The sequence below is a fragment of the Ischnura elegans genome, chromosome 1 (genome assembly GCF_921293095.1).
Source record: "Ischnura elegans chromosome 1, ioIscEleg1.1, whole genome shotgun sequence".
Classification (NCBI taxonomy): domain Eukaryota; kingdom Metazoa; phylum Arthropoda; class Insecta; order Odonata; family Coenagrionidae; genus Ischnura; species Ischnura elegans.
This window is the reverse complement of record NC_060246.1, coordinates 1141430-1162364: the sequence shown is the minus strand read 5'-3', so window position 1 is coordinate 1162364 and position 20935 is coordinate 1141430. Positions and strand designations below refer to the sequence as shown.

The following is a 20935-nucleotide window of genomic DNA, read 5'->3' as shown; positions in this document are numbered from 1 at the left end:
ATCATGGACATTCTTTGCTACAAGCCATGGAAAATCCCCATGTGATGGAATTGGTGGTATTGTTAAGCGTTTAGTTGCCCGTGAGAGCCTCCAGAGATGTTCAGGAGATGCCTTAAACACATTGAAGTGTATTATTTAAATAATTTTATTTAAATTAGTATTTCCATTTATCCTCTAATGCACAGTAAGAGTCTAATGTATTTTGATACCAATTTTTCCATAAACTAAACACTTGAAAAATGGGTAAATTCCAGGAAAAGAGCATCATTTCACATTTCTGAGCCATTTGGACTCTTTTCCCCTCAGCTGCCACAAGCCAAGTATTGTTATTAAAAACAATTGTATGAACAAGAGCCACATTCACTAGACTACATGTTTGGTCTTAGATTTACTGACCAATATTTCAAATATATCCTCATGAAGGTATGGATACACTTATACTTATTATCTTACAGTACGTGTCCAAAATCCCTCTCACGGGGGCAGAAAAAAAAGTAAAACCTGAAATACTCATGGTGGCAGTCAAAACACCACCATTTTTATTTCACAGTATATTGGAGCACATATTAACCTTCAATTAAAAAAAAAATTGGATGAGTTAACTGCTCTGCCTTTTGGTGATAATTCTGAAAATATGAAGTAATGTTTTTGAGCTAAAAAAAACGGCTAATTAACAACTGTTGACATCATTTTGGCTAACATAACGATGCAAGGGGAATAAATGACATTACTATGGAAGCTATGTACTTGGATAGACAAGGGGTCAAAATTTCATTCAAATATATTATGTGGTTTCTGAGTTATGAATTTTTACCCTGTGCCCTGCACTCTGGAATTTGACTCCCACGAGCACCACTTCTGAGCCAACATCTCAAACTTTAACTCCTCATATCTTGCAAACTATGAGAGTGAGAGAGGAAATATTTTTGATGGGTCATTAGATAGGTGATAGCAGCTAGTGACAAAAATTTCATTAAAATCCGAGTCGGTGGGTGTCATTTTGAAAATTTCTGGGTGATTTGACGTGGAATGACCCTTTTATCATGTCTTTACGGAACTTACTTTCTGAACATACATCACGCGGGCGCAGATAGGAATTAAGGCTGGGGGGGGGTTTTGGTGTAACTAATACCGGGGTGTGTGGGGGTTATAGAATACCCACCAGGATAAGCGGTAGGGGCGAAATTAATACAGTAGAATCCTGATTTAAGGTTTTTCAGCAGGGACAAAATTTAAAACACTAAATGCGGAAAAACACCAAATGAGGACTTGCCATTTTTTTAAGGTTTTAGGGTCTGTGATGATTGGAATGGCTTTTTATGAATAAATAATATTATTTTAAGGAACTAAAAGGTGCTGCATGCAGCAACAAATTCATTGATTAAGTGTTCTCTGACAAATGAAAGTTGGATAATACTTTTCAGGAATCAGCTACAAAAATGGGTAGTAAAAATTAGTAATGAGAAGATGACAATTGTTTCAATGAAATATTTTAAGAAAATTATAATATTCATCAACTTTAAAGCATTCCCACACGGAATATTATTATGGAAATTAGTGATTCCATTTTACGCATATTTCAGTAGCCTCAAAGAAAATTTGAAATTTTTTTCTGTAAAAGTGACACATAGGTGACTATAGTATTTCTAAAATAATAAGAAAGGTGTAAGTAGGTACTCGAAATATCGTCATTGCATCAATAAAGATGAGTGAAATAAAGGGACAGCAGAAGATTGCTAATCCGAATTCTAAATTACCGAATATCTTGGAAAAGGGAGGTTTTCTGGAATTTTGCCAATTTAACGTTTTCTGTTGCCTCGGCGAAACGAACGATTTATAAGCCTCCTGTGTGCACATTTTCGATTTCGAGGTCATCCAAAAAAGGAGATTCTTTTTTCCAGTATGCGTACAAGTCGATGGTGATTCAACTCAATGATAACACCAGATTCGTTTGTCATATATCCGAGGCCTCATGCAGGTCGAATGGAGCCGGGAGAACTTGCTTATATGCGGCGCGCTGATCACCTTGACTCCGACTCACCTTGTTTCTCGGCAGCTTTTAATGAAATTTGGTTGGACCTTGAATGACGATTAGCTAAACTTTAAGTTAAGTGAAAAGGTTTAATCTTCAACAGAACTGGATTTCATCTGAAAAATTGTCAGTGCCTCTGGAGTTTGGCAATTTCGTCAGGGTTATGATGTCGAAGTCAACCACCAAGGGATACCTGCCGGATTTTCGTATTTTTCCCCACTCATCTATTTTACCGTCAGTATGAGGTGATTTTTTTCCAGCATGAGCGATTTATTTAGAGTCATGGACGGTGATAGTTCCTCAAAACTCTGATTGTCATTCTCTTTTGACATATAATAGCACCAGATAAATATCTTTGAATCGACAGCGATATCAACCAGCCGCATGTCAGTATATGGGCTCCGGGATATCTGAATTACGATGTAAAATAATGTTGTTCTGTCAGGAAAGAATGCTTTCACTCACGATCATGACAGGGGAAACACTTCCTCGGTCCTTTCGCTGTTCCTCTGAGGAAACTGACCTTGGAATGGATTATAAAAAGAATCTTCTAGTGAACTGCACAAATGATATTGGGCCTTCTCTTTTGAAAAGAGAAAGTAGCCGACTGGAAAAATATTGGGCTAACAATGGAATGCCCATAGAGAGTAGAGTTGAAAGGGGCATAAGCCCTCAGTTGAAAACATTACGAGGAAACCATCATTGTAGCGGGCCTCGGAGGATAACTCTTGTCATCAGTCGTCATCTATCATAGAAATCAAGTTCAAGAAGTGAAGGATAAGGTAGTTAGAAGTATCAAGGGATGATTTAGCTCCATTAGATTGGATCTGATACAAAAAGTGCCTGGTGTTTGGATCAGAAGGGGAGCGAAATATTTCGAGAAGACAAATCACCCAGCTTGCGAGTTGAAGATCCCAGTGCTCCATTCCCAGAAGAAAGCAGTTGAAGAAGTGTTCCCCGGTAGATTCTATTGACTATTAGTGAACTTTCACGAGACTCTTCTTGCTGATGAGCAGAAATTTGAAGATTTGGATAAGCATTTGCATGAGCCGTCATGAAAGAACATTAAATCGGGCAAAAAAATCTTGAGCGGGAAAAATTTTTACGACCATAAATGCGGAAAAACACAAAATGCTGAAACACTAAATACGGATAATTTTTACATTGTCCTAATAGAGAATAAATCGGGACCCCAAAAAATAAACGCTAAATGCGGAAAAACGTTAAATGCGAGGACGTTAAATCCGGATCTGACTGTATTCGTTCATTTACACTAAAAAATATGTATTGATTTATTGATAACAGCTAATTTATTCATTTCATTGCTTTTCCCAAGCACACATCCTCTAAAAATCCTAAATAAATCTATTTTTTTCCATGTAAAAATGGAACTGATATTGAGCTGACATATTTAAAGGCATTATGTGCATGAGGAAATTTTTTTTTCACAGTAAACTAAAATTTACAATTTATTGGACGACAAACCAAGAATTTATTCACCGCAAAACAATGCCTTTGATAACCAACCAGATTTTAAAGCCCTACATTTTAAATTTACATAAACAAATACTTATGGAGATTCGGGGGCTAAAATAAAATAACAAATGAAAATAAACAAGATGATGAAATATTATGCAGAGCGGTATCAGCTCAACGATGCTTATGGAGTCTAACGAAACTCTTACGAAGTAATACTACTGACCAGTAAAATGAAGAATCAGATGCAATAATAATAATAATAATAATTCATCATATGTTTGTATCTTGACTAAACTCATGGATAAAACTTTCATGATAGAAAGAGAGATAAGATAGAAATAGAATAGAGATGGGTTGGTTTCGGTACACGGCACTAGGTTCTGCCGGTTCTTGGCCTTTGGAAGCAGTATCGAGAACCGATCGTGTAAAGTCGGTTCTTTGGATCCGGCTCGGAACGGTGGAGAGGATTGGATTTTGGTGCCCAAAGCCAAAATGGTCCGTGGGGTATTCGAGGCCAAAAAAAGAAAACGAAAAAAAGATAAAAAAAAAACGTTCCAATCGCATGGTGCCCACGATTGTTTCTTTTGAGAGTTGCTCGCAGGCACGGGCATTTAAGGGTTCGTCAGTTTGTCTCTCTTGCTGACATTGTAACATTTCCAAAGCTGCCGCTTTCAAACCGGCTGACTTTTCGCATGCCTCCATTCAATCGGCCTGGCAATGAGCAGTCAATGGTGTGAAATACAGACAATGCTACATTGATGCTGTTTTCAGAGCAAACAACTTTTTGCTGGCTGCCGTTCATGAGAAATTCAGATGGCTTTCAGACAAGACAACTCTCTGCAACGCTGTGAGCCTTGCCTATTCTCTACCTAATGGCAGCCGGCGGAAAATCATTTCTTCTGGAAGCGGTCTTACGATTATATTGTGTACATATACTGTAGTTCTTCGACATACGATCAAGATGCATTCTGAATGCTTGTTCGTAGATTGATAAACCTATAAAAGGAATCGAAGTGTTGTTATCCTGCAGAATACAACACTGCATTACGATTTTACGATAACTCAAGACTGTACAGTAGGGCGGATCGCAAAAATTGATTTTTTTCAAATCCATCTGGCCCAATGAAAAAAAGTTGTAGGACTGATCAAAAATAAGGCCTGAAAAATTTGAGACCTGTACGTGAACCCCTGACCCTCGCTCAAATGCAATTTAGGGGGGGAGGGTCAAAATTCGAAAAATATAATATTTTATGGTCATTTCCTATAGATTTTGCCGAGTTACTGCCCTTCTAGGGCAATAATTTCGTGCATTTTGACGTATCTGCCACCGTTTAGCCACAAAATGCCTAATTTGAGTCCGCGTCCGCGAAGAAAATATTCCAACGCCCACGCAGCGTCGCGGATACCAGAGCCGCAGGCCGATCCCTTCCCCTCCACGCTCGCTTCTCCCCCTCCCACGCCTCTAACACAGCAAAATTCATCCCGCGCATGCTGCTAGGAGGTCGTTTATCTTTCATAATATAAATCAGAAGATGGTAGACGGTAAAAAACGATGCGTTGTGAGACGACTTGTCCCTTATTTGGTGCCTCGTCGGCGTTAAACAAATCGATGTTAACAACTTTTAGAGAAGTGATGAAATAATTTTAGACCTGCGCACGCAGGAAAGGAGACTACGTTCTATGAAGACGCCTCTCGAGTGGCTATGAAGGTGTGCGAACTATGGTGACGCGCTTCTCTTCCATTATGAATATGACTAAATAGATTTTGCGGTACCACAGAAAGTACTAAAACTTACGGAAAATCTAATACTACTAATAGGCCAAAAGTAGGGTTTTATTGAAGTATAAGACTCAAACAATTTTAAAGGAACATTTTAAATTATGCGATATTTTTGCGTGTAAGTGCATGGAGGAGCATAAGGTTCCCCCAATGAGAAGTGTTTTGAGAGACAATCTGACGAAGAGAAAGATGATGGCTGCTGGATTGAAGAAACTCGACAACTTAGGAAAAAAGGGAATCGTAGGCGAGCGTTGAGTCATCATCGTCAATTCTTGCACGGGAAAATAGTATCAAAAGTTTTCTTCATCAATTCATCCGAAGAAAATTAAAATGGCGAGAAATTAGCCGATTTGTATCTCTACTTTCCTCATGAAATAAACATTAAGGACTATAACCTCAAATTGGAACTTCTTAGGGGAAAATGCGTCTGCCAACTGTGATAGAGGTATATGCAAGAACCAAGCAACAGCAATAATCGTTCCCGCAACTTTAGCTGACGCAAAAGTCATAACTTCGTAAGATATATCAAAGCTAGTGTACCGGAATTACTTACGTAGACAGAAAAAGATGCTAATTACTGTGAATAAGAAAAGAGAGGTGTCATCAAAGGGTCTCATTTTATTGGAATGAAAGACTATACTCTTGTCTGATGAAAAAAGGGAAGAGGACTTAGGATCAATACAAGTTTATAGGGGAATGTGTGGTGTTAGTTGAAGAAACAGGGTCCCACTTTTGGAGGTTTGCCTCCCCCGTCGGAGGATTAGCAAAAGTTATAAAATCTGGGATTATCGATTCCTTTCCGAGTGAAAATTAGATACACAGAATTAAAAAGGATTTGATTATGATGGTACCAAGCGAATACCGCCCAAAAAGGAGGCATCATCCCTTTGCTATAAGCATAATTCCAACATCCCTTGCAGTGTGGGTAGACTCTTCTCGGGATTCCCACCGGGTTAATTTTTCCATAATGGCCAACATTTCAAGCTCCGACTGGGGGCTCATCCTAAGAGATAAATTTTGTTGAACCCCAAAAATAGTTTACCCACATCATTCGCCGGGAAAGCATCAAATCGTATTTCATCCCTTACAGTGGTCTATTTGCTAATTGCACTATGTTGACTTGGATTTGCGACATAAACGTTGGGAGGGTAATCTAGGGACCCAATATGCGTTTCCGCAAGGATGCGTTTGGCGACCAATCCGAGATATTTTTTAATTGCTGGATTTTAATATCGACGTAAAGTACTACCCGCTGATGATATATTGGAGAGAGACTCCGGTTCCTTCGGCTATATCCGAGCTTAGCGCTGTGGAATTTAAAAATCTATTGATGAGAGTTCAAATTTAAATTTCAATATTCCTTTTATTATACATACGGACGAGAGATTCGCGAAAGAATTTACCAAAACTTTGTTGATAGCAGCAAAAGACAAGGAATGACAATAACATAAGAAATACAGACTGGAAAGCAGGTAATTGAATAATTCCTTCGTGATTGTTCCTCACTGGACGATTATGTTAATCAAATATTAGTAAGACTAACGAAGAAAGACGCACTTGGTGTGAATTTTTCTGCATCTGGGGCGTTCGAGAGGGGAGCGGGGAGGGTACGCCGGCGGCCTTCACCCTTATTCATCCATTTAGTCACAGCTGTCGGACAATACCGGAATAGAAATGCATAACCTAAGTTCCCAAACCTTCATAGCCACTCGAGAGGCGTCTTCAAGACCGTAGTCTCCTTTCCTGCGCGCGTAGGTCTAAAATTATTTCATCACTTCTCTAAAAGTTGGTAACATCGATATGTTTAACGCCGACGAGGCGCCAAAGAAGGGATAAGTCGTCTCACTACGCATCGTTTTTTACCGTCTACCATCTTCTGATTTATATTATGAAAGATAAACGACCTCCTAGCAGCATGCGCGGGATGAATTTTGCTGTGTTAGAGGCGTGGGAGGGGGAGAAGCGAGCGTGGAGGGGAAGGGATCGGCCTGCGGCTCTGGTATCCGCGACGCTGCGTGGGCGTTGGAATATTTTCTTCGCGGACGCGGACTCAAATTAGGCATTTTGTGGCTAAACGGTGGCAGATACGTCAAAATGCACGAAATTATTGCCCTAGAAGGGCAGTAACTCGGCAAAATCTATAGGAAATGACCATAAAATATTATATTTTTCGAATTTTGACCCACCCCCCCTAAATTGCATTTGAGCGAGGGTCAGGGGTTCACGTACAGGTCTCAAATTTTTCAGGCCTTATTTTTGATCGGTCCCACAACTTTTTTTCATTGGGCCAGATGGATTTGAAAAAAATCGATTTTTGCGATCCGCCCTACTGTACAGTTCATCCATGATGTCGCTGTACCGGTGTGTTGAGCAGTTTATTGTTGAGGTTAATATTACTGTGACAGTGAAGCTGTGAATAAGTTATCAATTAAAGTAACAGTTTAAACTACATTCCAGAATACAGAATACAGTAAGTCCTTGTTTAACATCACTTACCGTTCCTGAAAAATGTGACGATTAACGAAATGACGTTAATCGAAGCATAATATCCCATAAGAAACAATGTAAAAAGTGAATATCGGCTTCTAGACCTCACAATTCCTACGCAAAAAAAATGTTAGCGTATCATATCTGGGGCATTTTTTACTGTGGGATTGCCAATCTATCGCATAAATACTAGTTCCTGTCTTCATCGACGACAATAGCAGCAGTGACGTAAATCCTTCTCCATTTTTGTATCTTCCAGCATTTGCTTTTCGGCTTCGCTATGGTGGTCGCCCGGGCGAGCGTCACCTGGGCATCATCATTGCTGAAACATCGTCGCAGTTACAGGAACCAAAATTATTGTGAACTCAGCCAAGAAAGTTGCGATAAAAACTCCGAGTTCTACACGGAAAAATGCCTTGAAATCACTCTTTAGGTTCTTGAAAACCATTAAGTCAAGTAAAACCTTACCCACTTACGCAAGAATTCATTTTGCAGAAATTTTTGCTAAAACCGTAATCGCAATAAAGAATAAACACTCCATTTTACACTTTGCTTAGAATGACTACAATACCACCCACTAAACGAGCAACCTGCAACGCCCGCTGCTTCACCTTTTTTTTCGCGCGTAATTTAAAAGACTTGACGTTATCGCGAAGCGTAGGAGCGATAAACGAATGACGTCTCAAAATTTTCGTGACGTTACCGCGAAATGACGTTAAACGGGGTGACGTAGAAAGAGGACTCACTGTATATTTTGAGCTGACCCAAAAGTTACAACAAATTAACGGACGATGTTGTCAGAAGTTGGTGTAATTTCACTATCGATCCTGACGCTACTAAACTGTGTGTAAACTGTGCTCCAAGCATATTTCGCACGGCCCTTCAGAATCAACATCGACCACTACTGTTTTCCGTGAACCACTGCAGGCAATATTTATGCCAAAAAAGAATAGATTAGACCCAGATAGGGCAAAAACTATTGAATTTTTTAAGTCAAAACCTGGAGAAACAAACAGTGGCTGCCTGATGTAATGTGACATATTGGTCTATCATGCAATTGTTGAGCACGTATGGGAAGGACCAACACACAATGTGGACTTCGAAAGCGCAAAAATCATCGCTAGAGAAAAACATTACTTTGCACGACTCATACGAGAGGCAATAGAAATCGCGAAAACATCCACTCTCAACAGGGAGGACAGCTATTCGCTCTCAAACACATGGAAGAGACTCTTACCCACGGACCAATCATAATGCACCTAGCCCAATCCAAGGCCTATATAAGACGGGCAAAAACCTGCATCCAATACTTCGTACCTGAAGACGCTAGCTGCAAAGCCGGCGAAACTGTCGTCTTGAAGATGAATCGACGCGGAGGTCAACCCGGAAACCTTGCTACGCTTGCTAAAATTATTTTCATTCACTTCTTGTGGTTCTTCATTTAAATTTGCCATTAATTCAGGTAGTAAGAGTTCATCCTTGGAACTGAGTACCGAGAAGAGCCGAGTATGCATTGAGAACCAAGAACCGATTGGGGAGAACCAGACCGGTACCAAAAACCGATAATATTTAAGAACAGACTCATCATTAAAATAGAATAAAGCACAAACACAATACAAATGGGTAATAAAATACGCACATGCTGCACTACAAACATACAGCTATCCATTAGGATTGAAGTTAAGATTCATAATTAAATGTAAAACATCAGTTAAAAACTCATTTAGATTAAAGTAGCAATTTTAAATAAGATTATATTTCGATTTAGCTTCAAATTCAGTCGATGAAGGAACATACACATAAAGTTATCATGCAATTAGTAATCTTGCATGGGGAGGAAGTATAAACACTTACAAAAAAATAATGAGCTGAGACTTATTGTCTTTGAAAATAAGCTATTACATAGGGTGTTAGGACCTGGCAAAGAAAATGGAGTGTGGAGAATGAGGAAGAATTGGGAACATAGGCCACTATACAATCCTGACATACAGTAAGTCCTCGACATATGAACAAGATGCATTCTAAAACCTTGTTCCGATGCTGAATTTGTTACTAACAAGGAGACTACGTAAAGGGCAAATAAAAACTGGCCTTCATGGATTTGCCCCTATATGATACGGGCACGTCCGCTTGGAAAAGGCTAATACTGACAAGCCTAAATATTTTTCTCTGATAGTTAAACGTCTTCCCTTATGATGTCTCTATGCTTTAAAACTTTAGCGGACTCTGACGCCAAATTTCAGTATTATCTCGTGTGCTTAGGACAACATAACATGTTCTCTTGTCAGCAGTATTTTTGCAAGTGAGCAGTGGTTTTTCAGTCAATCATCGTCACATTTTATTGCAGTGTTTCAACTGTTGCATTACATTTTATACAATGGGGTAGTTGCCTTCATCAAAGAAAATGAAAGGCATTGATTGCGATTCATTACCCACCATTAGTGTATTCATAATATACAAATTATTTGGTTTTAGAAATACCAGTTTAGACGAATGGCAATGGTCAATTTCAATCACATTTGAAAAAGGGCAGGCTGGCACCCATGCGATTCCACTCCACGTGACATCACAGGGACCTAGTTTCTATACGAGTAGATAGGAAATTACATCATCTGAGATTACCAATGCATGCAATGAGGTACAAAGATCAGGGACACATGTCTTAATAATCACCTATTAAAACTGGTGGTGTAACTGGTTAACATGCCTGACCGGCAATCGAAAGATCCGGGCTCGAATCCTGGCTTAAGTCAAATATTTTTTCATGGCGAATTTCATCCTATGGTGTACTTATCCATGATGCACACTCCCTTCTCTTCAAAAGTCATGTCCCACAGGAGATTTTTATTTATAAAATGTATTCACTTTTGTAATGATGAAACTTACTTTCACTCATCCATACCCAAAACTGTACAAGACATGACCTGTATTTGAGCATCTAAATGAACTGCACTCATCACTTTTGACACCGCAAAGGGATTTGTCCATTGATGAGAGCCTAGTGCTATACAAAGGTAGACTAGGGTGGAAGCAATATCTGCCCGTGTAAAGATCTCGTTTTGGCATAAAGAGCTTCATGCTTTGCTAGGCAGAGACTGGATGTATTTGGTCCAGTATAATTCACACTGGAAAAGGAACAAAATTCGCAGAGGAGTACAGCCATTTCCCTGGGTCAACACAGATTCTACTTTCACTAATGATGCTGCTGCACTTATCACGCAGTCGCGAATAAACAGGGATCCGGCCCGAAGGACCATTTGTTCAGTGGCCCGATGATTTATTCTCCTTCTACACTTTCTTTCACGTGCTGTCCCTTCGAGAGCGGACCGTGGACTGCCAAAAAAAAAAAAAAAAGGAAGTCCACCCTCCCACTCTCACCGCCCAGGAACAACCGCACCCACACATTCAAACAGGCGGTGGGAGACGCACTCCCCAAGCAGATGCCATTACTAGGAAAGGGTTACTGTGTTACCATGTATAAATATTATAATTCTTCAGAACTTGCTGATATTCTCATTAAAAAACCAGACCAATGTATTTGGAACCCCGTGGACTTCTAGGAAAGACATTCCACCAGAACTAAAAAATAAGAAGCTGAAAAAAGGTGATTTTGTGGGGTATCAATGCAGAAAAATTTGTGCCATGAAATGGAGGGATAAAAAAGATATAGCCTTGATCTCTTCAATCCATACAATCAATCCATCTCGGACAAAGATAGAACTAAAGCACCAGAACTAAAGCGCCTTCGAAAAACCTTCCAGCAGAATGGATATGACGAGAGACAAGTTTCCAAGGCCCTAAAAAGGTCCATATCCAAGACCATCTCAAGGAGAGAAGATGGAGAAAGGGACTATCCAACTGCGAAGGCGTGTCTACCATATATCTCTTCAGTGTCAGGGAATGTGGCGAGAATTCTGAAGAGATTCAACATACAGGCCATCCGCAAACCACCAAAAAAGATCTGGGACATGCTCGTCAAAGCAAAACATCCGGTAGGATTGAAGACACCTGGCGTTTACAAAGTGCCATCTGGGTGCCGGAAGATATACATCGGTGAGACAGGCCGCACTATAATCACGCGGCTCAAAGAACATAAGCGCCACCTCCGCCTAGGACAGCCCGAAAAGTCAGCCATCGCAGAGCATTGGATGGAATGCAAAAATACTGTTCAGTTTGACGACACCAAGATGCTCTGCCGATCGAATGGCTTTTGGGATCGACTCATCAAAGAGTCGATTGAAATTAGACTGTCTAAGAGTACCATCAATAGAGATTCCCGATATGCTCTGAGCAGCACTTGGAAACGTGTGCTCAAGACTATACAAAAGGCTAGGCACGCCAGCCAATCAGAGCATGCCGCCGACGACAGCCAATCAGCAGTCACCTGACCACCAGAGTGACTGTATATAAGCAAGTCAAAAATTCTCACTCGACATTCACAGCCCTGAGGACGATGACCAAGTCGGACATCGAAACGTCTGCAGATATACAGTTCCTGACCCGGTGGCGATCCCGAGAACTCTTCACCAAAAAAGGTGTAGCCTTGATCTCTTCAATCCATACAATGACCAAAGTTACTGTTAGCAGGAGGAAAGGTGAGCAGAACATGAAACCAGCGGGTGTTGTTCACTATAATGGAGGAGGAGGGATGGCTGGTGTTGATAGGATGGACCAAAACCTGACATATTACCCAGTAATCAAGAAGAGGGACCTGGGTACAGGGGTGAAAGACTAATCGAACCATCTAGTAGCTGCTTCCCTCCAAAGTTTCCCTCACAATAGCTTGCGCTTGGAGTCTCATCCGGTAGAGCAAATGATTTGAGGCCTTGGGGCCGAAACGGCATCAACCTATTCTCAAATTTTAAATGGGTGAGAGCTCCGGCTTGCTCAATTAACGAAGCCAGAGGCTGGATCGGAGTGCCTAGTGGGCCACTTTTGGTAAGCAGAACTGTACTGCAGAGCACAAGTACTACAAAAACAATTTTTTACCCTCTGCTTGATCAGGCAATTTGGAATTCCTACGTGCTATATAAAAAGAAGAATGGTAGCAAAACACATCTAGAATACAGAATGACATTGGTGCAGGAACTAATAGAGAAATATCACATTGAGACCTTCTGCGCAAAAGGGGGTCGCCCATCGACGGAACCCAGCCCTCCAAGGCTAACGGGACCGCACTTCCCGGAATATATCCCGCCTACAGAAAAAAAAACCAAAATCCAGCAAGACAATGTGCCGTGTGTCGCTCAAGACGAGAAAGAAATAATAAAAAAATCCGGAAGGAAACGAGATTTTACTGCTGAGAGATTGTGACGTTGGTTTCTGTGCAGCCCCATGTTTTAGAGATTACCACACTAAAAAGGACTATTAGACATCTCTGCCATTGAAATAAGTGAGAAAATAGTTCACTGTGGCTTATAATACATAAGCAAATTGAAAAATTTTAAATTGAAAACTAAATTTTATTCCAAAAAACATTTAAAACTCTCTGTGTGGAGCTTTTCAAGTGGCTTGAATAATTATTTGAATAAACATTCAATAAAACCATTAAAAAAAGAGAAAACAAAAATAAATTGTTATTTTGCATTATGCAATGATGAATACTTTTACTATCTGGAATAAAAATACCAGCTTTTTTCCAAAAAATATCTTCATGAAAACTCATCAGGCAAAGGGTTGATAAATTTCGGTCATTGTTCAGGGTTCCCACTCTAACTACATTATAAAAATCACGGTTTTTCCAGGTTTTCACGGTCTAAATTGCATCAAATTCACCGTTTGTAGATAAAGCAGTTAAGGCAGAAATATTGATCACGTAACACGTTAATTAAAATATAACAAACGCAAGAGATGCCTTGAATGCAAACGTAGCAATCAGAGTGCTATCTCTCATGACGTCACCTATCGTAAGCAAAATTCAGGTCCGGCTTAAGGGTGTGAGTGGGAAAATGAAGAGAGCAGGGTGGCAGGGAAGTGAAGAAGTGCCTGATTTTTTTCCCAGGGTTAATGTCTTCCAATCGCAGGCTTAAGATCAATGTGCTGTCATGGCACACGGACCAATGGGGAAATTGCATGGGTCATCGATTGCTCTAAAAACTATTTTGAATAAGTAAAATGGATACATTAGCTCGCAAAAACACCTTGGGTTTCTCCATTCAACATCAAAAGAAATAAATAAATTGACTTTAAAATCGAGAAAAATTTCTCTGAGCCGACCACTGCGCAAAGACACCTGAGCGTTGCCGAGGCCAGGCGTGACGTCATAGGAGCCTAAAAAAACGTAGGGAGTTGGGAAATATGCTGAGTGCATGCTGTAAAATTTGTTTTGAGGGAGAATTTAGCCGCTCATCATCACTTTATTTTGTTCTGTTATTCTTGGGCAAGTTTTCTTATTGCTATTGTGCCTTGACCATTCCTTGGAATATTAATAATGCAACATCGGGATGATGAAGCACAAGCGTTTCACTTCGTATGTTTTAGTTATCAGAAAAATGGATGATAACGTTGCCGCTCGTTCGAATAGTACATCTGAAATTCATCCACATCTACATAATACCCTGCAAGACGCCTAAAAGGCATGTGGCAGGGGGTGTTAGGACACCAGCCTTTTTTTAGGACAACAAAAATTGATGCCACGACTCTCATGGAATTTATCATGAGAAATTATTGCTATTCGTCGGCGGGAAATCGAGATGTAAAAGAAACTTGTAATACTGGAGGATAACAATCGTAAGCTGGGCTGTTGAATTTGGCTACGCCATATTAGCAGAGAAGGTAGTCCTATCCGTCCTACGGTACGAATTCACAGCAAGACAGTCCGTACACAATCCACATGTGAGATCGCGAATCAGTTCCGCTGCTAACACACACACAAGCTACAACCTATTTCAGTAATATAACAGGGTTCCCACTCATTGAATTCACGGTTTTTTCCAGGTTTTCACGGTCTAAATGTCATCAAATTCACGGTTTTCAGATTAGGCATTTAAGGCAGAAATATTGATCAAGTAACAATCATCGGCCGCAAGTTAACTAAAAATGTAACAAACGCCTCAGATGCCTTGAATGCAAACGCAGCAATGAAAGCGACGACTATCTCTTATGACGTCACCTATAGTTAGTAAAATTCAGGTCCGGCTAAAGGGTGTGAGTGGGAAAATTGAGTGAGCAGGGTGGCAGGAGAGTGAAGAAGTGCCTGATTTTTTGCCAGGGTTATTAATGTCTTCAACACAGGCTTAAGGTCAATGTGCTGTCATGGCACACAGACCAATACATAGTTGCGATTTCGAATACACACATGCAGGTAAATGCGTGGACAGCATTTGCACGTGACTCGGCCTTGAAACATGATCGAAACATCCATTTGTCTTTAATTCCGTCCATCGTAGTTCCACAGTCAAGTTTGAGAGATTTCTAAGGTTTTATGACAAAATTCACGGCTTATTCACGGTTTTAAGGTTTTCACAGTTGAGAGGGAACTCTGTAAGTAAATCCATAAGCAATATACTAGCATATACCATAAAAATATAGTGGGAAATAGGCAAATAATTATCAAAAACTGGACAACTATTTATTCACTGATTAAACCATTAAATTAGCCCACGCAAGTAACACAGGTGACTTTTATCACTACTGTTCGTTGAAATAATAGAAAATATCAAACTTCACACACAGTTTAGATCTTGATAGCTCGCGAAACACGTTTCTATTGTTCGCGTTTAACTTGATAATTTTTTCGAAGCTAAGGTCTTCGTAATATGATCCCTGCGCGAGCTGGGACCTTTTCATTTTTTGCTTGATTTCGAAGAGGACGAAAGCGTCAGAGGCCGAGGGATGGTGGATGGAGGGGGTAGCGGATTTTGGGAATTGTGCAACGTAGTTACTATCCCACGGCACTGAGGTTCTCCTGGTGGGGGAAACTGAGTATTTTTGGATTTTTTTCGAACTCTTTTCACCGCTCTAATCCGCGAATTTGATGTAGTTCGTCAACTTGCCTATAACGGCTCTGCATGCACTAAATAACTAGAGTTCTTTAAAATTTTCCGAATCAACTGCCAACGACAGTGTACGGCGCGAAATTCAAAGTATTCGAGAGCGTACCTTTAGCATAATTATTCGAGACCTCGAATATCGAATACTTTCTAGTATTAGAGGTATTCGAGTATTCGCAGATACTATTCGCACATCTCTAATAAATATTATAAATAATACAAAATATGTGGGCTTCAGAGCCTTGTCGGATATTTTGCTTTAAATTGACAATAATTAACACGTCTCACAAACGAAGCTCTTACAACTGCTGGCAACTATTACAAACAATCACAACAATAGCTTCGTGTGATGTTTAGGCACCTTTGACGTCATCGAGGCTTCGTCGGCAGTAGCTTGGGGGGTGAGGGAGTTTTTAGCGCGTTTTACTATTCGTTATATTTATCATTGAATATCTCGCAAAGGAAAACTCAGATTAACATGTGGTTTTCTTAGTTGAATTCAGAAAATAATTTTCTGTCCGCCTGTGAAATAAAAAAAATTCATGCAAGTTCCCCATTAATAATTGCGCTTCGAATGCACGCGTACAGATAAATGCATGGACAGTATCTGTACGTGACTCGGCCTTGAAACATTATCGAAATACCAATATTTCTTTTAATCCGTCTACCGTATTTCTACAATCAAGTTTGAGAGATTTCTAAGGTTTTAAGATGAAATTCATGGCTATTTCCAGGTTTTTTCACGGTAGACGAAATTCACGGCTTATTCACGGTTTTAAGGTTTCCACGGTTGAGTGAGATACCTGTTGTTTCACAGCCGGTTTGGCCTAGCAATCCTATGTAAGCCGGCTATAATTTTTTTCCCGAACGTTCCGAACGGATGACGAAGATTCTCGTCATTTAGGCCCGTCAAACTATACAATTTTAAAGCATACAATACGTATTTGATTACGATACGCTTTAAAATTTTTTAGGTTGTATTTAATAGAATGTAACCATATTTTAAAATTTTTAAAAGCTTTTTTCTCTAAAACCCGGGCGCATATGGACAAAACCCTCCAACAGTATTCCTATCTAAGCGTCTACTTCAAATAAAAAAGGTTTCATCTTCTTTCTTGACATCACTTACGCAAAGTCCCCTAAAAAGTTGAAAACCTTACTCAACACTCACCTCGCAGACAAACGGCCGCTCCCCAGTGTGGGTCCGAATGTGCTGCACCAGCTTGTTGCTTCGCGCAAAGCGCCTGCCGCAAATCCCGCAGCCAAAGGGTTTTGAGTTGTCGCCTTTGCCTCCTTGCAGTGTTGCGTCCAGCACTCCGTCGTCCGTGTCGCCTGGCATTGCCATGCCACCGTCGTCCTGCTGACACGCCCCTAGTCCACCCTCGCCACCCCAATGCATCTCTTCACCCCCACCCCCTTCGCCTGTCAATCAATAAATCAATCAATCATTTACCAGCACATTACATTTGCCTTCACACGGCGTCGGAAGCTTGCAGCTACCCGTAAATAGGTGCCTCATTAAACAATGTAGAAGATAATACAAAACAAATAATAAAATACATACATCCAAATAAATGTATACAACTCAAGTACATTCAATATAATCCATAATTCTTAGAATCACATCAGTACATCACACAATCACAATAATTTTAACACATTCTGTGCGGAAGATTTCTTAACACGTTGCGTACGGATGGCGAAAATTATCGTAATTTTTTTCTCGAACGTTCCGGACGGATGACAAAGATCTCGTCATTTAGGCATGTCAACCTTTACAATTATAAAGCATACAATGCGTATTCGCTTGCGATATGCTTCAAAATTGTTTAGGTTGACACGCCTAAATGACGAGAATCTTCGTCATCCGTCCGGAACGTTCGGGAAAAAAAACGAGAATTCTCACCATCCGTATGCATTTCCTACACATCCGTACTTGTGTTAAGCATTCATTAACGACCGTTCTTTCGATTCTCCGACCCTATCACCACTGGGTAGGGTTCTCCTTTCGGCCAGTTGTCATCAACTGCACCCTGAGCGTCGCTAAGGAACCAGTTGTTCTCGGATCCATCACTTTTTTTTGTTTTATGCTTTAACCCTTTTAGTGCAGCACGCCGATATATCGGCTTTTACGTTATTGTTGGTAAATTTGAGGATATTGAAATAAAGAAACATACACATATAAAATAAACATATGAAAATGTTGTGGTTATTGTCCAATTTAATCTCATTAATTAAAAAAAAAAACGCTTAGATATATCTAAAAAATTAACTATGCAATGTTTAGTTTTCCTAGTTGCTACATTTTATTAAAATACCCTCCGCATTTTTCGACTCTACCCCAGGAAGAAGGATAGCACTAAAAGGGTTAAAATTTTGAAGGTCCTCGACTTTCGTACAATTCACACTTTCGTACGTTCAAAATTGACACCTTTTACTTGACTTCCGTACGCTAAATTCGGACTTTCGGACGTTGGTCTGTAATTTTGTTTTAAATTCCCACGATGTTTACTGCGCATCCCAACATTCAATTGTTTCAAATGGCAGTATATGCGAGCAATACGAACGTAAACAACGAAGGGAATTGTTGGTAGTTGACTCTAATCTAAGTGATTTATTTGGGAGAGAGACTGCCTGCTATACTGCCTCCTTAATCAAGAGAAGAAGAAAGCCTTCATTGGAGAGATTTTTCAAAAAAGTTGACTAGACATCATCAAATAGCTTTCAATAAAACTAGTAAGATCTTCTTTCTAATTGTATATTTTCGTTTGAATGCTGTTTAATTCATGTACACCTTAAAATAAATATAAATGTATATCATATAATATAATATAAATACCCACAGGGAAGAATAACGTCTCGGTAGCTTAACACATTCCATGCTGACCGTTTTTTGGAGAAAATACCTTGTGGCTGACTTTTTGGCAAAAATTTGTATTTTTTTTTTATTATTTTAACGACATGATCTTAAGATTTGTTAATGCCTGGTATGTTTTCACACTTTTTTTTCTAAAAGTAAACCTTCATTTGTTAAAAATTTGAAATTAAAATTTTCTAAGTATCCTGTCAAACTTGTGATACCTTTCCGCAACACAACCTACATGTTTCTGATATTTCTTTGCTCTTTGACAGTACTGCGGCAAAAACCCCTTCACACTTTATCGCTTTCTGGAAAAAACTAATGAAAATAGTATTGCAGCTAATATTATTTTTTTTAATCAGGAAATTTTACAATTAAATACGATTTTAAATGTTTTATTGCTCTAAAGAAAATATTGCGAGTATTATCAATATTTCCAGCAAAAGTGTTGCTCCCTATGATGGAAAATGCGACTGAACGATATGATATCCTCTGCATAAGATTTTATAATGATATACATTGGTTTATAAATGAAAATGAAAATTTGTATAAACGAAGAATTATTGCAATGAAACATATTGTTTTACAAATTAGAACTTGACCAGCATAATTAGAATAATTTTTCATTTACTAATTACTATGCATAAAATAATATCATTTTTTTAAATAAACATTGAAATAGAAAATATAAAAGGCATGCATTAAAAAAATATTTTTTTCCCGCTGGGTAAATAATTTTCAGCATAACAAATTCTTGTGATACTTCAGGAAAAACTCATGACACAATCGAGGATCAGCTAGGCAGGTGGGGCTATTATATGATGTGTCCTGGTGGACATTCTTCTTGAAGCACTGCCTACATCTCTTCTGTTTTCATCTTTTCTGTCATTCGTGTTTTTCATATAATCTGGGAAATGTCCTTATAAGCCCTTGGTTTTGGTTGAGGTGGGCTAGGATGACTATCTCCTCAAAGGGATCGAAGGTACAGATATTGTCATAAGAGATTCTAAAATTGGAATTAGAAAGTCGATGAGAGGAATTTTCCAAAAAAATTTCTTTAAATAAAAAATAACGGTTCAGCAACAGTAATTCCAGTAGGTGGATTCCCAATTTTTAGTAACATTTCATGGATTTCCTTTCATTGAGAAACTGAGACATCATTTGATCCCAATGATCAATGCCACAATTGTTATTGCTGTATTCAACCACCGCCTGAGGCTTTCTTGGCGTGCTCCCTCGTCTTTTCATGGATTCAATAATTTTTTTGCATTGAATTCGGCGCTGATCGTCTGCACTTCCCTCTTATCCTTCCACCTTAGGATACAGATTTTATCCTCAGAAAAGGCCTCCACCACCTCACCTTTTCTATGGTAACTAATGATACACTGGACATTTGGAATGCTGCTCCTAAAATATATTCCAATTGTGACCAGTGGTTCCCGAGATACGGCCCCAAGAGTGAGCACGCCCCACCCTAGGCAGACATTTTTGGTGGCACGCGGGCTGCATACGCTCAGCATTTGTTGATCATTCTCACTCATCGTAAAACCAAAAAATTCTTTAGATAAACTTTAATATTCATCAATATAACCTTTAATGCTATATTTAACACTGTTTATTGCCAAAACGGGCTTTTATTAGGACTTAATAATTTATTCTCCATGGGTTTTGAAATATTTAAAACAGAGGAACATTAGTGCCCGATGACTTCCCGATCTTCGCGTCCTTAGCGTCGCGATCTTAGGGTTAAGCATGACCAAATGACTGCACAATGGAATTTTTTGTCCAATAGAAAAGGCAACTTACCCTCTCATTCCTAACAATAATATAGCATAGCTCTAGATGAGCAGATGCATTCAGATTGCTAGTGGGGAGAAACAAAATATCCTGAGAAGATATCGCTTCGTTAGCAACTCAGACAAATGAGACTTTTAACATAACTCATAAATTGTAGTAGGGAGATTGCTAGTAGGGAGAAACAAAATATCCTGAGAAGATATCGCTTCGTTAGCAACTCAGACAAATGAGACTTTAAACATAACTCATAAATTGTAACCTGATGTCCTGTTTTAGGAAAAAATGCTGCATCAACTGCTGAGAAGATCATCTGTGAGGATATCCAGATCATAACATAATAACACCGCCAAGATTTTCTATAGCACTGAAATCACACAGTTTTAAAACAAATTTCAGCAAAAAATAAAACCATTTTCACGGACCTCTACCAATAGAATAAGATCCGTAAGTTCAATTGCTGAATTCAACGTGCTGAGTCAGCTAACTCTTTCTTTTCGGATTGTTTTAAG

At 39.4% G+C, this 20935-nt stretch overlaps 1 long non-coding RNA gene across 2 annotated transcripts in view; it reads right to left on the bottom strand.

The window, feature by feature from the left end:
* Nucleotides 1-20935, bottom strand: part of LOC124154484 — a 70090-nt gene that overhangs the window by 21836 nt on the left and 27319 nt on the right. Inside the window, exon 5 of one of the 2 annotated variants that reach the window (XR_006863934.1) lies at nucleotides 16941-17191. The exons of the other annotated variant lie outside the window; for it this stretch is intronic. This is a non-coding gene — a long non-coding RNA (uncharacterized LOC124154484). The remainder of the gene's footprint in view (nucleotides 1-16940; nucleotides 17192-20935) is intronic. 2 annotated transcript variants of the gene reach the window in all.